Consider the following 23,587-nt stretch of genomic DNA (forward strand, 5'->3'; position numbering starts at 1 on the left):
TGTTTTTCAGGCAGTGGCTGTTAAATGTTATGTGAGCAATTTTAACAATATCGTGATATAATCCTGCGATGAAAGCAGCATGCATAACGTTTACTATTCCATCTACTGCGGTAAGCAGCCATTAATGACAGACATTAAAAAGATTAAGATCATCATCTACATCCATTTACAGATAAGTCAGCCGTCCGCATCCAACCAATCCAGTAAAAAATGTTTAATCAGTATTCTGAAAATGGTTAAAACAAGATAAAACACACAAGACTGAAAACACAACCTTTGCAAACGTCTCTTTCCCCCACGCACCAGCTTCGACGGGCGAAACCAAGAAACAAACCAAAGAGCGCCATAATATATGAACATGAGGTCACGTCTCGGGAAACGGCATTTGCCCTTTGTGCCAGCCATAGATAATGCTTCTGCGTGGCTCCGAGGCTTCGCGTGGCCCTCGCCCCACTTAGGAGATTAAAAGTAATGCGGAGTCACACTACTTTCGTCAACAGCCACAAAACACACCTTCATCACGACGTAATCCTCAGCGGACTGTTTATTCAGCTGTCGCTACACCCTTGCCAATGCCTCAATAACAGCAGTAATACTGATCACAATAAATTCGATTGCTGGCGTTAAAAAAACGACCAAATCTTTCCGTCAAGTTAAGGATCGTTTGTTCAGCCGTCGCTACACCCATGCCAATGCCTCAATAATAGCAGTAATAATGATCATAAAGTACATTCGACTGCTAATGGTTAAAAAAAAGACCAAATCTTTTCGTCAAGTTAATCGAATAATACTTTGAAAAGAATAAAAAAAAATTTGGTGGCAAATTTCTAATTTCCTTCGTATCCGGACATTCTGACCAGCTCAGGAAGTCCCTGACCCAATCGTACCCGGCCATTTGCAAATTTCTTAATAAGAAACCAATTATTAGCAACAGGGACGCAGAGAACCATTACTTTAGGCTGATGCATATGCATAAACAAGAATGATAGATCACAAATTCACGTACAGAATAATGAAAAGAGAGAGAGAGAGAGAGAGAGAGAGAGAGAGAGAGAGAGAGAGAGAGAGAGAGAGAGAGAGAGAGAGAGAGAGAGCTACTGCCAAGGTTTAATTATTCTTTACACACCAATACTTCCTACAATTTTAATAGCGCACAACACCAAGCACATCTTGAACTGTGTAAAGACACGAGATGCGACAATTTTAACGCAAGAATAAACTAAAGAACAGTTTATGACAACACTGTATTAGTTATCTGTGGTGCATCACTATACTGTGATCGGAAATAATGAGTAAAAAGCCACATTAATATAAATGAAAGACTAGTTGGCTGAAGAGAACCGTTGTGCAAACGGTCGAAAGCTCCCCTGTTTTATCCTTTTTTTGTATTTTGGAACAATACAGTCTATCATTTACATCATTTAAATTATTGTGGCTTTTTACTCACTGTATTAGTTACATGCAAGGGAAATAAAGCACAACAACAACCCAAAATACCAAATATATCAGATAAAGTGTCCAAAGATAAAAGATGTGACCTCGTCCGGAGCATCAGTTACATTATGAAGGGGTCAAGTTCGCGCACAATGCCCTGTCATGTTTTGCCATCCAAGCGGGGTCACGACGGTGGTCCACAGACTTCTCGACGCGAATAACAATTATGGCGACAACATTTGTTCATCATTTTACTAAGAACTTTGATCAGTTAGGATTTTTCACTGACACTGACTACCGCCTCGACTTGGTTTGACAATATACTGTATGGGCTCGGGAAGCTTTAAGATAGATGTATGATAAAAGGGCTTTCTTTTCTTAATTTTGCATTTAGTCTATATGTTTGGAACCTTAAGTGGAGTAAGTAAGTCTCTTTTCTGATCTAAAGAAAACGAAATGTAAAGTCACTTTTCTAATCTGAAGACAAAAGTATTGTAAAAATAACTATAATAATGACTCAGAAACTACTTATTATATTTTTCTTTTAAAACATTAAAAGTCTTCAACATTTTCATGCACTGGAGAATACCAGCGATCGTCAACTTAACACTGGACATAGACAAATGATCCTCAGACTAGTGTTTCTTAATGAAGTAAAGACAAAAACAAGGACGGCAGCGTCGAAAGTCTATAAATCAATAAATCAAGCGAAAAATCGACCAAGAAAGGGGTTCAAATAGACGAACGTGTGTGTGTGTGTGTGTGTGTGTGTGTGTGTGTGTGTGTGTGTGTGTGAGAGAGAGAGAGAGAGAGAGAGAGAGAGAGAGAGAGAGAGAGAGAGAGAGAGAGAGAGAGAGAGAGAGAGAATTTTAAAATATTCTTTAGCACTAAACACTTGTTTTCTAGAGGACAAACAATTTACTATTTAAAAAGGAGAGAGCAAACACAATAAAAGGATGAGAGAGAGAGAGAGAGAGAGAGAGAGAGAGAGAGAGAGACAGAGAGAGAGAGAGAGAGAGAGAATTTCTTCACCACTAAACACTTTCCCTACAACACAAATAATTTAAAACTGAACAACGCGAGAGAAAGACACAGACACGAGAGAGAGAGAGAGAGAGAGAGAGAGAGAGAGAGAGAGAGAGAGAGAGAGAGAGAGAGAGAGAGAGAGAGAGTCCTAATCGCCCCGTGCATTACGACACAGGACATCCCAAGAAAGGAAATGTCTATAGCAGCGATGACGTCAGGGTCAGAACTTTTGAAAATGAAGTTTACTCTCACGCTCTTCCTCTCCTTCGAGGCTTATTATTTTTGCCTCTAAAATTACGTCAGTGAATGACACTTTGGAGGTACTTTCACTTGTTCTCAATCACTCACTCAAAAGGGAAATTGAATGTCACTCATTCGCATAAAAAAAATAAACGGGAATTTCATTGTAAATCCGAGGCCAAATTGTCACTGACACAAAATTACAATGATAAATTATCCATAATATTCATTTATTGCTGATAAGTACTGTGCAAGACCCCAAGCTCATTCTTACTTAATATGCATACAATAATTATCAATGGTAATTGTAAATCCATTCAGTCGTTGAATTTGAACGAAATCACAATATATTTAACAAATTAGACCATTTTTACAAGTGATAAGCAACCACTCTTGAAAGAAGAACACTCAAACAACAACGTGATTATTATTTGATCCGACGTATAGAAAAACTCATCTCTACAAAAAGAAAAAACGTGACTGCAGCAACAGGATGACTTTAAAAAATATCATCGACAATACATTAATCAAATGCACGAGGTAAAAATGACTGCAAAATTTAAAGAGGCATAACGTTACCAGTAAGACAGATGACAGAAGGACTTGTAATGGAAAACAGTAGGGGTCTGAACAAGAAAGAGAATTTATGGAGTACGTGGTTGTTTTGATACGCTTATGAGAACTTTTCAAGTAAAGCGAAAAACTGTGTGTGTGTGTGTGTGTGTGTGTGTGTGTGTGTGTGTGTGTGTGTGTGTGTGTGTGTGTGTGTGTGTGTGTGTGGAAGTTAAAAAAAATAAATAAAAAATTATAAGCTTGAGGCTCAATACGGGAATAATGTAGGTGATCAAGATATATCGTACAGAAGAGCTTTTTATAATTTTTAAAAAGGTTTGACCACTGAGCTACTGGTTTGGTGCAAAAGCGGGGCTGAGCCAAGAGAGTACTATGTGTAATACTTTTTTTTATCACTCCATAAAAATATTAAGCAACTCTTGAAGCATAATACGCTCTTGGCTTAGCCCAAGAATATATTATGCCTCAAGGGATATTTAATGTTTTTATGGAGTGATGCAAAAATGTCAGAACAAATAAATTACACAAGATGCAAAGTTGTAGGACACAATAACTGAGTTGCGAACTGAGGAAGGAAAGGATGAAGACTGCAGATGATACAGCACTGATTAGTAGTAGTAGAGAAAAACTGCAGAAACTACCAGAGGAACTGAACAGATTTTGCAGGATAGAAAGTTCAAATTAAATGTAAACAGGAATAAAGTCACAACGTTAAACAAAAACCAAAAAGTTAATATGTCTGGTAGAAGAATGGAAGCAGTTGATTCACACATACATTGCAGTTAATGAAACAAATGAAGCGAGAGAAGTAGCAGCTGCGTGCAAAAGACTGGCAAGAGACGGTGTTTATAGATGCAAATTTGGAACATAAGGGATTGTTTGGCCAAGTAACCTTTATGGAAGTTAAGTGTGAATGCTGGAAACAAATAAAATGAAAAAGGATCAAACATAAACTGATTGCGTGTATGTATGCATGTATTTGTGTTTATATATATAATTATATGTGTATGTGTAATACAAGAAAAATTATTTCTATCACTATACCTGCCTATGACGACGCTCCAACCTCACAGAATGGCTTAACTATACAATCTGAGCAAACATACAGAAAAGAGAAAGGGGGCAATCTCTCGCCAGATATGAAATGATTCCACGCAGGAAGAAAGAATCTGATTATCTTGACGAGATGGAAGCCTTTCCATTCCACTCTACCGAGCAAGGTGAAAGGAGACCCCCGCCTCCTAAGTAACAGGAACAGTATTTCATACGTGAGCTGATCAACTATTAAGTTATCGACGCCGGTAATTCTTTGCGGTAAATAATCTATAAACAGACAACCCCTGATCAAAACTTTCAGTGGAGTATCTGGAATAGCCAAACAGCAAACCGGGGCTTTCACCGGAAATCTTGGCAAGACCTTGTAATGCGACGCCCCCAAAGGCGCTACTAACCGTTTCACGACAGTGCAGATAGGCGTGATGGGGGCAAATTTCCTCATTCGAAAGCAGTTTGGAAATCTGGATTTCTCTCTGAATCAAGATACAAGACCATCAGTTTTTTCAATCCACTCTGCAATGAGGTACGGACTCACAATGATAGCTTTAGACGGGCTTTCAAGCGAAAATGAAAGGGCTTCTCAGGCAATAACGAGACGGTAAGGGAAAGATGGTCAAGAACAAAATCTAACCGCATATTATGAATGGCTGGGACAAGAGAGGGTCTGAAGGAGGTCATTCATGAAAAGGAGAAACGGGTTGGGAGGAAGAACCGATGCCTGGGGGACGCCGCTACAAAGATGGAAAGGGCCACACTGAGAACCGTCAATTACTAACGCTACAGACCGAGGGGATGTATTACAAACAGCTTTATTTGAAGCAATGCCATATGCAGGGGCTGTCTAACAGGACTTAATGATCGACTGCCGTAAATCTTAAGATGTCAATGAACTGGAAGGTGTACATAAAACGAAAACAAATTTACCTACCTCGACCGGAGAGGGTGGAGACGTACTCTCTACTTAATCTCAGGCAGCTGAGATTTCTACTGATAAGAACCTTTAAAACTTGTTAACAAGTTTTAATACCCAACTATTTATCTAGCTATATCTATGAGTAAGACCATATTTATGCCATACACCAAAGATGATAACGGTTGCTATGCATCACAGATTTAACAAAAGAGAAAATTCAAAGTTAGTAAGGTTCTCGGCATTTTTCCTTATAAAAATGCAGCAAAGAAAACTACTGTGTTCCACAATGAATTCCCCAGGGTTCTCTCACAGTGTCCACAGTAAATAGATTCCTCTACACGGATAAAGTAAACACTGACCGCTCAGCTGTAATGATAAACACCAGCGACATTCATCGGCTTCACGTTTCCTGAGAGAGAGAGAGAGAGAGAGAGAGAGAGAGAGAGAGAGAGAGAGAGAGACTTTCATATTTCCCTGAAACAAAGCCAAAACAAAAAGCCCCATAAATCAAATTCTTCGAATGAACAAGCAACTCCTCTTGGGTATGCTTTTTAGAAAACACTGATTCATTAACATGAAGGAGGGGAAGACATTCTTTGAAGGGCAGGAAACATCCCGTCGTGAAATTAAGTGGAAACCACCACCATCATCTACTACTACTACTACCACTACTACCTGAAGTCCGCAAAACAAAAGTGGCTGCCTGCATATTCAAAATTTTGCTAAAGCTGATAAACAAACATTGCATAACAAATTCGTTTTCATCCAAAATGCATATCACACGCTTAACGTAATTCCTGCGACTGTCTGAATACAATCTTCGAAATTAAAATAACCCAAGACTCGACGAACTGTAAAAACGAAGTTAAGTCAGAGTTAGGAAACCTTTTTACATTGACAACTAAAACCAATACGCCAAAAAATATTTAAACTTTAGACACAAAAAGACGAAGACTTACAACCACAATTCTATGCCAAATCTGATCCAATCTCCCGACAAGAAAAAAGGGGAAAAGAAATCAAGACAAAATAATGAGACTTATTTAAATACAAACAAGACAAAATTAAGAGATCTATTCCAGTACAATCATAAATTTGGGAGCTGAAACAAAGGGTTCCCCCAAATGGAGGTCAAAAAAGGGGCGAACGCACAGAGAGAGAGAAGTCGACGTTTTGTGGCTGCCGTCTGACCTAATCATAAAACAGCAGATCACGTCACCTACAAAGGGTCCTCCTCCTGCTCCTAACTTCCTTTGCCACAGAACAAAGAACGAAGGGGAAAGACGGACACTCACACACACACACCATCGACATTTGCCGGGTCATCGCAAGGAGAAAGTGATGACAAATGGCGCAACGCCCCCTTCGAAATCACAGTTACCAGAATGACACCCGAAAGCGGGCCGCTGCTAACCTGAAATCGTGGATATTCGTCTACTAATCTACACAATAAAATGATTTTAGAATAGATAATACACTGTGTAAATTTAAAAATGACGTTGGGTCTATACACCTCATAATATATATATATATATATATATATATATATATATATATATATATATATATATATATATATATATATATATATATATATATATATATAAAGACAAGTGAAAGACAAGTGCTTTACATTATACCTTGAATTATATTTCTATTCCAAAATCTTGGCATTTACGCAGATTATTGTAAGCTTCAGAGATATTGTTGCAACAAACAATGAGACACAGATATATATATATATTATATATATATATATATATATATATATATATATATATATATATATATATATATATAATATATATATATATATATATATATATATATATATATATATAATATATATATATACATTCAAAGAGAAGGAGAGTAACTTACAAACTAGGAACTGGAAGTCAAAAATGCTAAAACTACACAAGTAACGACAGAGTAAACCTTATAAGAGAAACACCAGGGCAACGCCACCACCATATCACATTACCACCGGTACCCAAGATCCATTACATACACACATACATTCATACATGCATACATATGAAAAGTTGCCCCACCAACGCAAGGAACCGGGACCAGCAGCACCATCACGGCACCTCCACTGCTAACCAAAACAAGATGATACGAGCGATTTCTTTACATGTTTTATATTCTGTATATTTTTTTTATTATTCTGTGCTTTCAGTCTTACGTACACTGGAGACGTTTAAACTGACCCTAAGGCAAACCTCGTGTTAACTTTCGCATAACGCAAGTTGCCACATTACCGAAGTGTACAAATTAGGGTGAGTTTACGCCGTATACATAAACACACATCTGCGTTTATTTATGTCGAAAATGCTCAACTTCCTGTCAGCTATCATCTCACGTTAAGGTCTTGGAACAGAGACAAGGGAAAACTCAAAGGCGCTCATCATGAACAACGTAAATACTTATTTAAATTGTAACATCACAACTAGCACCAGCAGTAGTAACAGTAGTAGCGTAATAGAGACAATTTTCCTAATTTCGCAATAAAGCGCAATGCTCGAGTGCTCATCCATCCACCGACGCCAAGTGCGTGACTTGTTGTCATCAAGATTACGACGTTCTAAGAACGTATGACTTACATCCGTTTATCGATTTCACTGGAGAACTGCGTACTGCGTCTTTGCAGCCTCGAACACAAGAAGCGGCGTAGGATAGATAAGGGCGTATTGCGCATTACGTCGGGTCACGCGCGACCCTATTGTATGGTGTTGTGTTGCAGCTGAGGCAGTCAATTCAAAAGTGATTTAAAGAGAAAAGACATTCATATGAAGATGCCATAGACCTAAGCGATGAGAATGGGGGGGGGAGACAGGGAATCATTATTACCATTGCTATTATTGACAGTACTATGTACATCCCAGTTTATTTTATGGGGCCCACATTCTTTCTTTCAGATGGGTCCCTTGTGCCTACCAGTCATAGTTCATGTTTCTCTTGAAGTATTGCTTCTCGACAGGTATGTCATTCACTGCCTTTAAAATACACCTTAGTGTTCAATCTTTGTAGTTCTCAAGGTACTACACTGCATACGTCTGAGCTAAAATCTTCTCCAATATCTTTCTTTACAGAGTGAAAGGGGAAAACCTGCTGGATGGGGAAGGTGAGGGGAGGTGAAAAACTACAACGAGCTACCCGTTTTTGCTCTAGCTGATGACGTCACGACGTCCCAATTCACCGTTACACGCCAGTGCGGAAATACACTATGGGGCCACATACGGCGTACCTACGCTATGTTTTAAGAATACGACAAATAATCTGCCCACAGACAAGAACCAGTAACCAACGTCCGAACAGAAGAAATGTGCCAGCCATTAAACGAATGGAACAATAATTTAAACAGGCCCAAAAATAGGAGGGAAGTCTTTCTGCACTATTTAACGAATGGAACAATCATTTAAACGGGCCCAAAAATAGGAGGGAAGTCTTTCTGCACTATTTAACGAATGGAACAATAATTTAAACAGGCCCAAAAATAGGAGGGAAGTCTTTCTGCACTATATAACGAATGGAACAATAATTTAAACAGGCCCAAAAATAGGAGGGAAGTCTTTCTGCACTATTTACATCTCAAAAACAAAGCTAAGGAACTTTCCGTGATTAAAATGGAAGGCTTATCAGTGCGAGAAAAAGACGCCGGACGCATGAAGAGAAAGCATGGAGAATTGGAAGTGAAACTAAACACACAGGAGCAAAGCAAGGCAATCCCCGAGAAAATCACAGCAAGAAATTGCCACATTTAGCCAGCCAGTGGCCCTCAATTACTAAGGGGGAAGACTAAGCATGGGAGTTTGAAGACAAAAGAGCAAAGTTGCCACGATCCACTTTTCGTGAAATCCAAAGAAAATGTAAGTCATAATCAACTTATAGTTATGAAGCTAAATTCAGACATATTTAATATGTTCCTTAGTCAACAGGACAAGAAATAATCAATTATCCATTAGCACGCTTTCAATTAAGATGCTAATCTTAAACACTGAATTCATCTCGCCATTCTTTCAAATATAAAAATCAAGCCACGAGTCTTCAAGCTCAAATAAGGAATGCGACGCTGCCATTACTCCAACATGTGCTTTGTTTACCAAATACAGCCCTCGGCGCGATTCCTTACAAGTCGTCGATCGTCGACGTTTCAAAATACGCCAATCCACAACTGTAGATTACGCAACATCTGCAACTGATAAACGTAATCCATATTCATCCGGGGTAGGAGAAAAATAGTTGAGTAAGGACAACAGTGAATACAATACAGCAGTGACTGATAATGGTAATCATACAATCATGTTCTTGGGAAAAATAAATAAACAAAGCTGACAATGTTCTATAATTATTTTATAGTATATATTCATTCATTCATTGCGACCCACACTCGCTAGTCGAAGCGTCATCTCTTTCTATAAAATATATGAGTATTTTATACAATCCAGCAAAAACACTACCTCGGTATATCTCCGTTGGAGAATTTCTATATATGATAAATATATATATATATATATAAACCATTGAGCCATCTCCAACGGATATATATATATATATATATACATTTGTAGCTTATGATTATATGAGAGAGAGAGAGAGAGAGAGAGAGAGAGAGAGAGAGAGAGAGAGAGGGCAACGCGAGTTCATTAATCCCACTAAAACCCTTCGCTTACCGATGGCCGTCCATTCAGCGACAGTCCTTCCAGCAGCAGCGGAGTGACTCCCCCCGACAAACAATGAAAGAGAGTTCCAGTGAGTGACTTTTAAAGAAGGGAGGAGCGATCCCACGCGGAAGAGTTCGTTCGCAACAATAGCAATAATAATTTTCAGGTCAACGTTTGATTTAATCTGTGAGAATCGGCCCACAAACGACCGGCGGTGAATGCCGGGACGGGACTGTTCCGTGCCTTCCCCGCCGAGGGAGCGAAAACGGACATGACATGTACTGTGTTGAAGTGATCGGTCAGAAATTCTTCCGGAGCGTCATGCAGACAATGGTCACGCAATCAAGTTCCTTAGAAACGGTCTCTAATTCATTCGCCGTCATCATCAATAATTCTTGTAATGATGAATGACCTCATATGCTAAGAGTCTTAATTAATTGTTCACTACTACTTCTTCTTCTTCTTCGTCTAACGTGCTTTTTTCCCATTTTTTATATGGGGTTAAGCACGATGCCTTCTTTTTGAAGGACACTGATGTCGGTAATTTAATCTCCATTATAATTTCGTCTCTCAGATTATGTATCTGGATGTTAGTCGACTGCTGTAGGTCAGAGAGAGAGAGAGAGAGAGAGAGAATACCGAACACAAGCTTACAGTAATCCATCAATTGTACAATATCATGCATTGATTAAAAGCGTTAGGGCCTCCGCGAGGTTCTCACCAAGTAGGAGTGAACCCATTCACAAAAAATTCCTAAGCTATGCTCTCTCTCTCTCTCTCTCTCTCTCTCTCTCTCTCTCACACACACACACACACACAACACACACATGAACTGCAAATCAATATGGAAATCAAATAAGAAAACAATCCACCCATGAAGCATCACTTAAAAGGTCGCCTAACGTCATCATACACACACAAACCGACGGCGTGCTTCCTCTACGCCCTGTTATCATAGGTTAAACAAGTCTCTTATATTCTTCGGTTGCTTCAATAACAGCAATGGACAAGAGCAACACAGATCACCTTGAAACAGAAAGCTTCCTTGGCAAGAGAACGACCCCATCCTTTACAAAAGATGCGTCTGTTAGTGGGGAGTTCCGTTTATTTTTTCTCCTGTTTTCGGGAGTCCCCATAAAACAATCAGGTCTATTCAACAACCCTACCATTCTTTTCCCAATTTATCGGTGGGGGCTCCCTCAGATTTCTCCCCCACACCAACACAATCCTCTCCATAAAATAAAATTCGTTTTATTCATTTTAGAATCCCATGCACCATAGATGGACTTTCGAATAAGTGTCTGAAGACGCAGCTACGTGCTGAAGCAATAGTGTTCACTCCTTTCCTCACGTAACATATCTGTCATAAAATCTTAATTTAATTCTAAATCAATCAAATTCATGGCTGAACAAATTCTACGCCGCATTTTGCCACCAGACCATGAGACAAGGCCAAAAGATCAAATGTCTCTATTTATGAAAACCAAGCAACGAAAAATACAAAACCACACGCGAAACAAAACAGCAAAAATGGGTAAAATCAAACAATTGCAGTGTGTGCGTGCATATGTGTGTTGAATAGTCTTATATACTCCTAAAATGTGTGTAAATGTATGAAAGTATTGATATATAACATAAGAAAAGTTGAACACAGTGATGACCGATTAGTTTATCCACTTGGCGTCACACAGGACAACGTAGAAGAAGGCATGGCACTTCATCACCAATACAACATTACCATCTTCTCCCGCCGGAAGCCAAACATGATGTGAACAGCAACAAGAGATGACAACTGAGCCGAACTACCCTCAATCCTCTCTATAAGCTTCACAACGTATAAAACACAACATAACAAACAGATGAGTTTTCCGGAGGATAAATGATCTATCTGTCTTCATAAGGCTGAGCGCCTCGCTCATCTCGTAGCACCGGGAGATTCCACCGCCATCACACGAACCTATCCACACGAATCATAGAGTAAACACCGCCAGACACACCACACTGAAGTTCCTTGTCTAGGGAAAAATGCCCCTGGCTGTTCTGAGTAGCTATGACTTCTGTAGTAGGAGGAGGAGGAGGAAGAGGAAGACGAGGAGATGTTCACAAATGTTTTATCCATTCTCTCATCTGCTACTAAAGACGACAGAGTGAAAGCAAGAACCTTCCCGACCCGTTTTCAAAATCTTAAACAAATGAGTTCAACCCCACACGAACGATTCCAAGGCCAGGATTCAAGGATGTAGAAAAGACTGGAGGATTACCATGTTTAAAATTCAATTATCTAAGACTAAAACGCCCAGCATCGACTCGATCAGTCTCTCTCTCTCCCTCTCTCTAAATACACACACACAACCACGTTACTATCAAAACACTACAAAAGCACTCAGACTGAAACTAATGAAACAAGTACAAACAAACGTCTCTGAAGCTTCAGTACTGAAATATTTCGGGTCTCTCTACCTATGGCTCCTCACACCAACAATACTTCAAACACACCCTCTCACTTCACATGTTTATAACTCCTCCCCACCCTCCCTTTACCCTACCGGGGCCCTAGCAAGGTCCTACCCACCCACATACGTACATATCAGCAGCAGCTGTTGCTGTTGCTGCTGCTGCTGCAAGACCTTCAAGGGAGAAGAACAACACTCACGCCGAACACGTTCACTTTGAACAAACTAGCATTGAACTCTCCCATTCATTGAGGTGAACACTGGCAGACTGTGCAACGTGCACTTCGATTCACAGGTACCATTCATGGAGAACACGCCACAAGAAGGAGAGAAGAAGAAGAAGAATAATTCCCCGTGTACCTTTAACCCTTAACCCCCGCAACCATCTCGTTTGGTCTATAACAACACCGACATCAGCATGTACATTGCAAGACTACGCTAACTACTACTACTACTACTACTACTACTACTACCAATAATAATAATAATAATAATAATAATAACTTCCAGCACGACAAAATAACAACAGCAAGATGTTTTCACTCCGTTCCCAGTGAACTTTCTGTTCAGAACAACATACCATCAACAAAAACAAACTAATAGTTATACTTTGTTGTCGATCTACATTATATTAAGGAATCATTATACCTACACCTTGTATATTCCGACCATAAATTGAAATTATTCCGGATTTGGATTTTTGAAAGCAAGGAAGGAAAGAGTGAAAGTGACCGAGACAAAGGAAAGAGAGAGAGAGAGAGAGAGAGAGAGAGAGAGAGAAGAGAGAGAGAGAGAGAGAAATGACTAGCCCGTGAAAGAGTCACTTTCCGACCGAAAAGGCGAATTTCTCTTGTCAGAAACAATGCAGAAGTGACACAATGGAAGATATACGGTGGTGCTTTTTACGAGGCTATAAATCCTCCCGAACTTTTACTTCACCCGTACATGAATTTCACAACAGCTGAATGGAGATGACAGCAGCCATTGCTTTCCAATTTCTACACCATAGACCACGAAGAGAGATCCAAGGGCATTTTTCCTCTACGAATGCGCGAATCGGAATGTACGAAGGAATGATAATAAACTGAGGGTCAACATTCATTACAGATCATGAGCGATCATATTTACATACTGGCTAAGTATTGAATTATGCTCACGCCACCTCTACTTTCATGCACAACAGAAGTGAATAATATCCGCTTACAACTACAAAGAATGTTAACAACAACATCCATGATAACACTGTCGACAGATAGCATTTCCTATTCACTTCCTGACAAATATGCTCCATTTCGCCATAAAACCTGATTTTTTTTTTTTCTTTTTTTTTCCCCTGGAGACTGATGCAGATCCGGACGGATCAATACCCAAGATCCGGCAGATTACTATCCGGGGATCCGGACGGATAACGATCTAATGATTTCGTCCATGACCAACTAAAGACCTTGCCCGAAATTTTTCAAGAAAACCTGTCTTCGAGTTTGGTGATACACCTGCACAACACAACACACACACATATTCAGGAGGTAATATACACCAAGGCATGACTCCTTCCAAAGCCATTCTTTATTCTAATAACACAGTTTTGCTTCGGATAAACACGCACGTCCATTGAGAGAGAGAGAGAGAGAGAGAGAGAGAGAGAGAGAGAGAGAGAGAGAGAGAGAGAGAGAGAGAGGAGGAAGGTGTAGCCATCGTGCGGCACCCCTGACCTCGAACCTCGACACTCATGAAGGCGGGGTAGAGGGAATCTATAGGGCAGGAGGAGAGAGGAGAGAGGGGGGGGAGGGGGAGGAGGTGGCAAGAAGTACTGGTGTTAAGAGACGGGAGTGGAGAGTACAACAGGGGCACGGGGGCACGTCGAAGACTTCGGAAGGGAGGTGGTATCTCACAAGTCGGAGCCATATGCTGCAATTACGTGCATGAAATCCTTGATATCCTTCAGGCAGGGGAAAGAGGGGCGTCCTGGTCGCAATTCCTGCCTGTGAACTCTGTGTTCGACTGGTCGCCTCCCACCTAGCAGGCAGAGCACAAGCAGCAAAAGCCACACCTGCAACGCACCTGTTCCTTCTACTCTTACAAGAACGAGAGAGAGAGAGAGAGAGAGAGAGAGAGAGAGAGAGAGAGAGAGAGAGAGAGAGAGAGAGAGAGAGAGAGAGAGGCGGGGGACCGTCGAATCTGTTATCTTGAATCTTCACCGTGGAAACTGATAGCGCACTGACACCAATCAAGATAATGAGTAAAATAAAATGTCGTTTGGTCGTAAATTGATTTTCCAGGAATTGGGCAACTTGTCCTATCATGGCCACAGATCACACGAATCTCGCAAGGTATTTTTTGCAGCGCAGCAACATACGCATAAATCAAATTCGCGTCTCATATCAATGATGGGTGGAAATGTTATGTTAGGAATACGAGTTCTTTTGCTCAAGATGCTTCAATCAATTTTTACAAAATGTGTGAAGTTCTGCAAAATATTAGATGAAGTGAGATCTCACTTATGTAAAAATCAATTCTGAATTTAGTCCACTGGAATCAGCTTAATCGAGAAAAAATACTTTCACCATGAAACCAAATCACGAATGAAGTCAAACTTCGCGTTTAGGGGCAACTCCACTGTCAATTTCAAGATTTTGTTCACAGCACAAACTTTCGTTTTCTTCACAAAAAAAGAAGAAGAAGAAGAAAGTCCAGCAACAGTCTTCGTTGCCACCAACCAACACGTTCTCAAAGCCTAAACATACACGAGAAGCACACGGCGAGAAAGTGAGTTGCTGCGTCTTCACTAAAAATGAGAAACCGAGTGTATTCCACTATAGATTAGAACCTACGTACTGTGTAACATCCTGAGTCAGAGCATTTCCCCTGATAACATCGCCGGAGTCAGGATAGGGCCACAATTACTCATGTACACGGGACGATTATCTCAAAAATTCCATGAACCACCGACTCGAAAATGTCGCGTCCAAAAGTTTGGCAAATAGTAGTTATGTCGATTCGACAAGCTTATGTTGCATTCAGGATAAAATCACAAAAGAAAAGTGGAAACTCAAAATAAAAAATTTTCATAAAACGTACCCATAGTGAATATGACTAAAACGAACATGCGGGTGCTGTGCTGTGTATAATAAATACATGCGCGCGCGAACACATATACATACATACAAGCACACACATATATATATATATATATATATATATATATATATATATATATATATATATATATATATATATATATATATATATATATATATATAATACATATCTTTCAACATGTTACTTACAGTAAACAAAAACCTGCTCAGTATTCACTACTTAGTCCTTGACCTGCCTCCACTGCCGTATCATTAAATTTAACCACCTTTCAACATGACCTACCTCTACATCCTAATACTAAATAACCATTTATAAACATACAACTAGTTACTATACTAAAAGACACACAAAACTCAGTGCTGATGTTAGATGTGGTTTACGGTACTTATTACCGAGAACCTGTGGTGACTACACAGTCGACCTACATGTGATTATCGAATTCCCCTACACAATGAGTTGGTGGGAGACGCTTAATCAACCCTTACGTTCCCAATGCATTGGTCATTCAGGGTCCTGGCCCCGTAAGGTACTTGCCTCGGTACTCTGGAGAGGAACAAAGTTTATCTGTTAGAACGAAGCATTCGAACAGCTGAATTGTGAACGAAGATAAAATGTCACGCAATCACATGAGAGAGAGAGAGAGAGAGAGAGAGAGAGAGAGAGAGAGAGAGAGAGAGAGAGAATAGTTCTCTCTATATTAAATCGATCCCTTCAGGGGGTGAGGTACTACTGTGTCCGGACGAGAGAGAGAGAGAGAGAGAGAGAGAGAGAGAGAGAGAGAGAGAGAGAGAGAGAGAGAGATGGAAAATTGTAGTCGGGGAAAATTTAAGCAGGGAGAAAATTCCAAAGCTTGGTGGTGGACGATGAAAGAATTACCGAAGAGAGCAATCCAAGCACTGACTTTCACGTAGTTTTATTTGTACTAATGTCAAGTGGAAAGCGAGAGTTATTTCTCTAATAAAACGGTATGTGTATCAATATATTTTTGTTTATAAAAACTATGGTATTACGTTATTTTTTGATGGCATGGGTACACTGGTATATACATAAACAGAATGACGCCTCCGCAGCCAGGGTACATTTTTGACTGGAAATTCCACTGTTTTGCTTAACGGGGTTGAGGCAAAATATTCAAAACGAATTTCAATTAATCCTTTATGCAAGCTCGTCCTCTGGCCCAAGACGAAAATAATATTACATCTTTTTTTATTACAGCCTGACGCAGATCCTGAGAAGGAATGCCATGGACTTTGTTGGAATTTACTCAAATGTCCCTCATACGCACAAGTAATCCTATTCCCAGATTTCGTTATCTATTCGTTACAAAGGTCCAAAGCAAATCTTATGAAATAACTGAAATAATTTCAAAGACGATTCTGGGAAAAGCCGCCATGAAGCAAGAATAATCAATTGAGAAGTTTCGGCTTATAATCTAGATCCGGGAGCAGAAATATTTTAGGCCTAGAGAAAGCCAAAAGCTATGCCGAGTGCCAAATAACCACTTGTTTCATTTTCAACGTGCGCGCGCTCTCTCTCTCTCTCTCTCTCTCTCTCTCTCTCTCTCTCTCTCTCTCTCTGACATTTGAATTTCACTCAGAGCCTTCTACTTTAACCTCCAATGACTATCATTAAGGTTAAAACTCATTATTCGTCGATTTCTCTAGTAACCCCTGGCTAAAGCTGCAACCGCTTTCAAGTTGTACTGAAAATAACAAGACACGACTGGGTCATACGCAAGGAATGTATGTTTTTCATTTGTAAACACATGAGAGAGAGAGAGAGAGAGAGAGAGAGAGAGAGAGAGAGAGAGAGAGATTCCATCGGGCAAACTAACTAAAGAACCACTTTTCTTCTCATATTCTTAGGAAGGACCCTTAAGGAAAACACGAACACATTTTCTTCTCTTAATAACGAACCGAAATCGGATAAGACCATGCACTCCCCCACACTTACGAACATAACCACGCAAACACGCCCACACTTACGAATATGACCACGCAAACACGCCCACACTTACGAATATGACGCAAACAAGCCCACACTTGGTCGTCATCTTTCGAATGGTATTCGTTTCAAAGTTCAGCCTTCGTTGTTTATTAGAAAATTAAAGTTTTCATTGTTCAGCAGAAAATTAAGTCTTGAAGTATTATCATTCAATTACTGATACTAAAAAAACTCGCCAAATCCTAAAACATAAGAAACAGAACCATTATTAAGTAGAATAACTAAAAACATAAATAAAAGTTACATAATATAAATGATGAAAATATATAGTGTAACCTCAAGTACAGGACACAACCCAGACACCCATAGGGCCAGTAAAATGGTTTAGTTGAAATGAAAAAAGTGGGGGGAGGCAATTTCGAAGTAACACGAACAACCACCTCAAAACCCCGATTGAAGTGTGAAGTTGAATCGCACTCTCATCATACACAACTGAAAATAGATCCGACTAAACAACGGTGGCTTAGAAATGCTCTTCACATCAGCGATGACAAGCTGAATAAGCTGATTCAAAATAAGCTATAATCGATTAAGAGAAAATAAAATATTATTACTGTTGCTAATACAGAACTGAAGCAATATTACTATCATAATAACAATCAATATTTCACTGATGTAGTTCTGTAAATTCTAATTTCGGAATCCTAAGTCAAAAACGGTCCGTACTGAACTGCAGTGTCTCTACGACAGAGTTATGACATATTTCTGTCAACTCCCACCCATCTATTTTCAACCTCTACGATGACAAAGCAATTTCATGTCATTGTTCTGTTTTGCGCCAATGTCACCCGTTCTTTTCAAAATTCAAGCTCCCCAACACTTGACATTAGCATATGATTATACCTGTTTGGGATCAGTTTTTAATGGTGGCGTCACAATACTAATGGTCAACGATGATGGGGTTCTCGTATCTGGGATATGTCTGTCTACAGTCTTCCCAACAAGGTGTCACAAAAATAAAGAGATTCTTTTGATCAATGGCCCCCAAGAACTACATCTTGTTTAGAGTTTTCTTACCTTATATATTTCATTTTAAAAACTATTTCAATCCTACCTCCCCCACTATATCGATCATTCCCCTACCCACCCCCACCAATCCAACAAAGCTTTGGAATTCTCCCTCTGACTCCTACCTCCCGATTTATTTCTCTCATCTTTTCTATTGCATTTTGCAATATTACCATCACTCTCACCATCTGCATAGACTTTATAACAAAGTCAATAACAACTTAAGCATTACTATCTCTACCGCTAAACCCTTATCATCTGACCTGGCCATTTCAAACCTAGGCAATTTAGATAGTTTATATCGCCTGACTTGTCAAAACTTACGAGGATTCAACAACTGTAATTAGGTACCTGGCTTTTCAAAAAAGGGGATTTAATAGTAGTATTTCTGATGATGATGATGATAATAATAATAATAGTAAAATCAACAAATAATGAACAAATACGTTCAAATGAACCTTAACAATCTATTCTTTAAGGGTCTTTTCTTTCTTGAATAATAATAATAATAATAATAATAATAATAATAATAATACTGTAATAATAATAATAATAATAATAATAATAATAATAATAATAATAATAATCATCATCTATTTCGGCAAACACATTGGGCGTCGTTGAACCATATCAGACCTTGAGGATCCTATGAACCCCTTTCAACCCCGACCCCCAACCCCACCCAAAACCCAATTCGCCACAACCTTAAAACCTTACTCTCTGCTTCATTTACCTCACTTTCCCTTTCGCACCCCCCCCCAACAAGTACTGCACTAGTCATAATTAAATTTCTTCCCTATCATGATTTTTTGTAATGCATTCAACTAATACCTGAATACATCTGGAATTTTTCTATGTAGTTACTGCATACGTCTAGGATCATATGTGAAATGCAATGTTACACTTGGGATTTGCCTATGTATAACTCAAATTCGTGTGGGATCTACCTAGGCAACACCTGAATAGATCTAAGATATGACAGTGCAATAGCTGAACACATCTGGGATTTGCCCTTGTAATGCTCAAATTCATGCAGGATCTACCTATGCAACACCTGAACAGATTCAAGATATGGCTGTGCAATAGCTGAATACATTTGGGATTTTCCTATGCAATACCTGAATACGTCAGGTACTTATAAGTTAGCTAACAAAACACAACTGGGATTTGCATGTGCAATACCAAAACATGTCTAGGATTGGCCTCTGCGATAATAAAGTACGTCTAGGATTTACACAGACAATTCTTCAAGACGTATATGGGAATAACATAAATTTCTGGAATACGTCCGCTTTACATGAACACTGCCAAAATATCTCAACATCTCTGGGGAATTATCTGCGCAAAGTCTAAATACTACAATGATATGGATACGTCAAATCAGATTACACCTATAGTATGCCTTTGCTATACCAGCATGTGCGTGGGATTTGCTGTGAACAAAACCATTTTCCATGTGGCGTATAACAGTGGCAACAGATGTTTAAGGATGTCACTCATTAAATGTAATTTGCTTTTAGATGAAAATAAAATAAGAAATCGGTTTGGACAATACGAACCTTTCAACGTGGTGGCCACACGTGAAGAGGACAATTCTTATCAAACAATATTCTGCAAATTAAAGGCACATCAACAAGGACGGTGTAATAATTTAAGAGCCGTCAGTGTTCTCCCTTGTAAAATGCGATGCTAAAGGTAGGTTTTGGGATTTGCAATGTAATACTATCTCTTTAGCTATATAAACAAAAATTACTGATTTCATATCAAAATAAAAAAAAATCACGACCAAATTCAACAGAGTAATTACCCAAACAGAGTTAAAATAACTATAAAAACTAAGTTACCGTTCAATTCATCAATTACCACGTTCTGAAACTAAATAAATTCTAGCAAAAATATTGTCGAATAACAACACTATACAAACATCATCGTTATTTCACCACAACATGAGCCAAGGACAACAAATATATAACAAGCTACCCACACAATCCTTGACCCGACTTGGGACCATTAGCAAATAATTACCGGAGTAGTAAGGAGTCTCGTGAGGATTGTTTTTAATTATTTGAAAAGTATTCAAATATATGAATTTCGCATTATTTGTAGGTGCAATATTAATACAAGAACGCATACATTATGCTGTGGAAGCAGTGTTATTCTGTAGCAACAAAATCGTTCTAGAAGATGAAAAAAAAAGTACTGTGAGTGAAAGTTTACCACAATACTTCCAAAATGAGGTGAATTTGAGTTATATTACAACTACATAATATAATAATAATAATAATGGTAAAACTCAAACCTGACAACAACAGACACGACCCAAAACACCCATCGTCACCGCCTCCACACTAGAGAGAGAGAAAGAAAGAAAAGAAAAAAAAAAACAATTGCACAAACTAAACCAGTTCCTTCTAACTGCGTATAAGTAAATTTGCTTCTCTCTCTCTCTCTCTCTCGTCCCTTTTCTAGCTATCTAGGCTCATACTTCCCTTTCAAGAGAGATTTCTTTCTTTCTTCTCTCTCTCTCTCTTGCCCCTTTCCTAGCCATCCCCTGAACCGCAACGAGAGAGAGAGAGAGAGAGAGAGAGAGAGAGAGAGAGAGAGAGAGAGAGATTCTCTCCCCTCTCTTAACTGCAACGAGAGAGAGAGAGAGAGAGAGAGAGAGAGAGATTCTCTCTCTCTCTCTCTCTCTTACCCGTTTTCTAGCCATCCCGTTACCCCCCCGAGAGAGAGAGAGAGAGAGAGAGAGAGAGAGAGAGAGAGAGAGAGAGAGAGAGAGAGAGAGAGGGCTGGCAGTAACGCCCTTCTGGCAATCTCCTCCCACAGGCAGCACATCATTATCATTGGAACAATGCGTGATGATAACAACCATCTGATGTACACAAATCTTGTCAGCAAATCTTGCCAGCCATGCACAATTCGCTCAAGGTAAGAAGAAAAGAAGAAGAAGAAGAAGGAGGGTACGAGCATGAATTGGTCAAGGACTGTTCTTTGTCATTTCCACAGAGAGAGAGAGAGAGAGAGAGAGAGAGAGAGAGAGAGAGTTTCCTCGCTCCCACCTTGAACAGTGCACCAACCGGAAGCAAAAATTAATTAACTCATCGATTAATTACTGGCGCAAAAAAAATCGTCCTTTGCAAGTCCAGCCCTAAATGTCGGGTTGCTTAAAGGCGAAGTTATTATGACCAAAATCTGAACAGCTGAAAATCACTCGGTTCCGCAGTTATTTGCAGAAGTAACTTTTAAACGGGCGGATCACGCGGCAAGACGAAGATGTAATTGTGCTAGCCCTTATTTCTAAGATAAATCTCATAAACAAACGTAATGACTTGAAAGCGACTTCGTCATTTAAAAAGATAAGAATGTTAAGATCCTTGTGATCTATGTTGTTTGAGAGAGGGAATAAAAATGAGACGAATAAAGCATGACCCACTTCACGTCTCGCGTCGCAAGAGGCGGGCCCTAATATCTGAATATTAAGCTTAATAAAGGGGATGAGATTTGCAGGGCAGATTTACAAATCATGGACTCCCTAAATTTTAACAACATTCACTACTACTAACAATAACAGAAACACTGTTTATTTATTTTCTTCTTCTTTCTTCGGACTTGGGTTACAAAATGGCATTAGGTTGAAACTAAACAAAGCCGCCAACTATGATCTATTAAGCGTCCTTCAAGGCAATGTTTTCAGACGGGGGATGAACAATTCAATGCACACCCACTGCAGGAAAAGTTGGATTATCCTTCCACACATTACGAAATTTCGCTTTAGTAGTACTCGACTGCGGCCTACCCTACAAACGGTGCGGCAAGTTTCGTCAATTGGGTCTGGATGCGGAAAAAGTCGACGTAATGGATGGAATCCTGTTACCCACGAAATATAATGTGCTTAAATCCAAATCAGAATAACCATGAGCGTTTATACTCCTGTCTTCGTCAGAAACTGCATAAGAATTGAGATATGTGCCTGTGAAGTGAGATATACAGTACATTAATCATTATATGACTTGACTGTCCATGCTTGCACACAGCAATGTCTCATGTCTAGGGAGGCTCTCAATATTTATATGAAAGTACTGTTTTCACGTCTAGTGAACTTTTGATGTACATGGGATGCTTCTTCTATGTCAAGGGGGACCCTTAATATTTATATGGGGCAATATTACGTCTACGAGGGGTCTGGATATTTATGTATGCTGAGGTAGGTACTGGTCTCATGTCAGAGGGTCTTAATATATATATATATATATATATATATATATATATATGTGTGTGTGTGTGTGTGTGTGTGTGTGTGTGTGTGTGTGTGTGTGTGTGTATATATATATATACATACACAGTATATATATATATATATATAATATATATATATATATATATATATATATATATATATATATATATATATATATATATATATATATATAGGCATATATTATATATATATATATATATCTTCATATTTATAAGAGGTAACTGTTATGTCTATGTATCTTCATATTTATAAGATGTAGATGCTCTTCATATTTATATGAGGTACTGTTATATCCATGTAGGCTCTTCATATTTATATGAGGTACTGTTGTGTATATGTAGGCTCTTCATGTTTATACGAGGTACTGTTATATCTATGTAGGCTCTTCATGTTTATATGACGTACTGCTATATCTATGTAGGCTCTTCATGTTTATATGAGGAACTTATATCCATGTATGCTCTTCATATTTATATGAGGTACTGTTATATCCATATAGGCTCTTCATGTTTGTATGAGGTACCGTTATATCTATGTAGGCACTTCATATTTATATGGGATACTGTTATGTCTAAGGGGCTCTAGATATTTATATGGGGTACAGCCCAATGTCCACAAGGGTTCTTGATGATTAATTCCTCTGAACAGAATTACACCAATTGCTTACTTTTCGTCTTGAAATGGCGTCTTTCCTTGAGTTTTACTTCTTATTCTTATAAATAATACTTTCATAAATGTTTCCAAGAGCTCGACTATAAGTACTGACATTCACTACTAAAGCGCGATATTTTCTGTATTCTTTTTTTTCTCCTGGATCTTTTACCCTGTTTCTTTATGAGAAATGCATCAACAATCC

General features: G+C 39.0%; 1 protein-coding gene across 43 annotated transcripts in view; it reads right to left on the bottom strand.

Annotated features, from left to right (window-relative positions):
- Nucleotides 1-23,587, bottom strand: part of RhoGAP71E (Rho GTPase activating protein at 71E) — a 113,639-nt gene that overhangs the window by 68,147 nt on the left and 21,905 nt on the right. For 4 of the 43 annotated variants that reach the window (XM_067085872.1, XM_067085850.1, XM_067085861.1 and 1 more), the window contains exon 1: nt 15,107-15,184. The exons of the other annotated variants lie outside the window; for them this stretch is intronic. The gene's annotated coding sequence lies outside the window, so the exon portion shown is untranslated. Of the gene's footprint in view, nt 1-15,106; nt 15,185-23,587 lie in introns of those variants that run through there. 43 annotated transcript variants of the gene reach the window in all.

This window comes from Macrobrachium rosenbergii, chromosome 42 (assembly GCF_040412425.1).
Source record: "Macrobrachium rosenbergii isolate ZJJX-2024 chromosome 42, ASM4041242v1, whole genome shotgun sequence".
Classification (NCBI taxonomy): Eukaryota; Metazoa; Arthropoda; class Malacostraca; order Decapoda; family Palaemonidae; genus Macrobrachium; species Macrobrachium rosenbergii.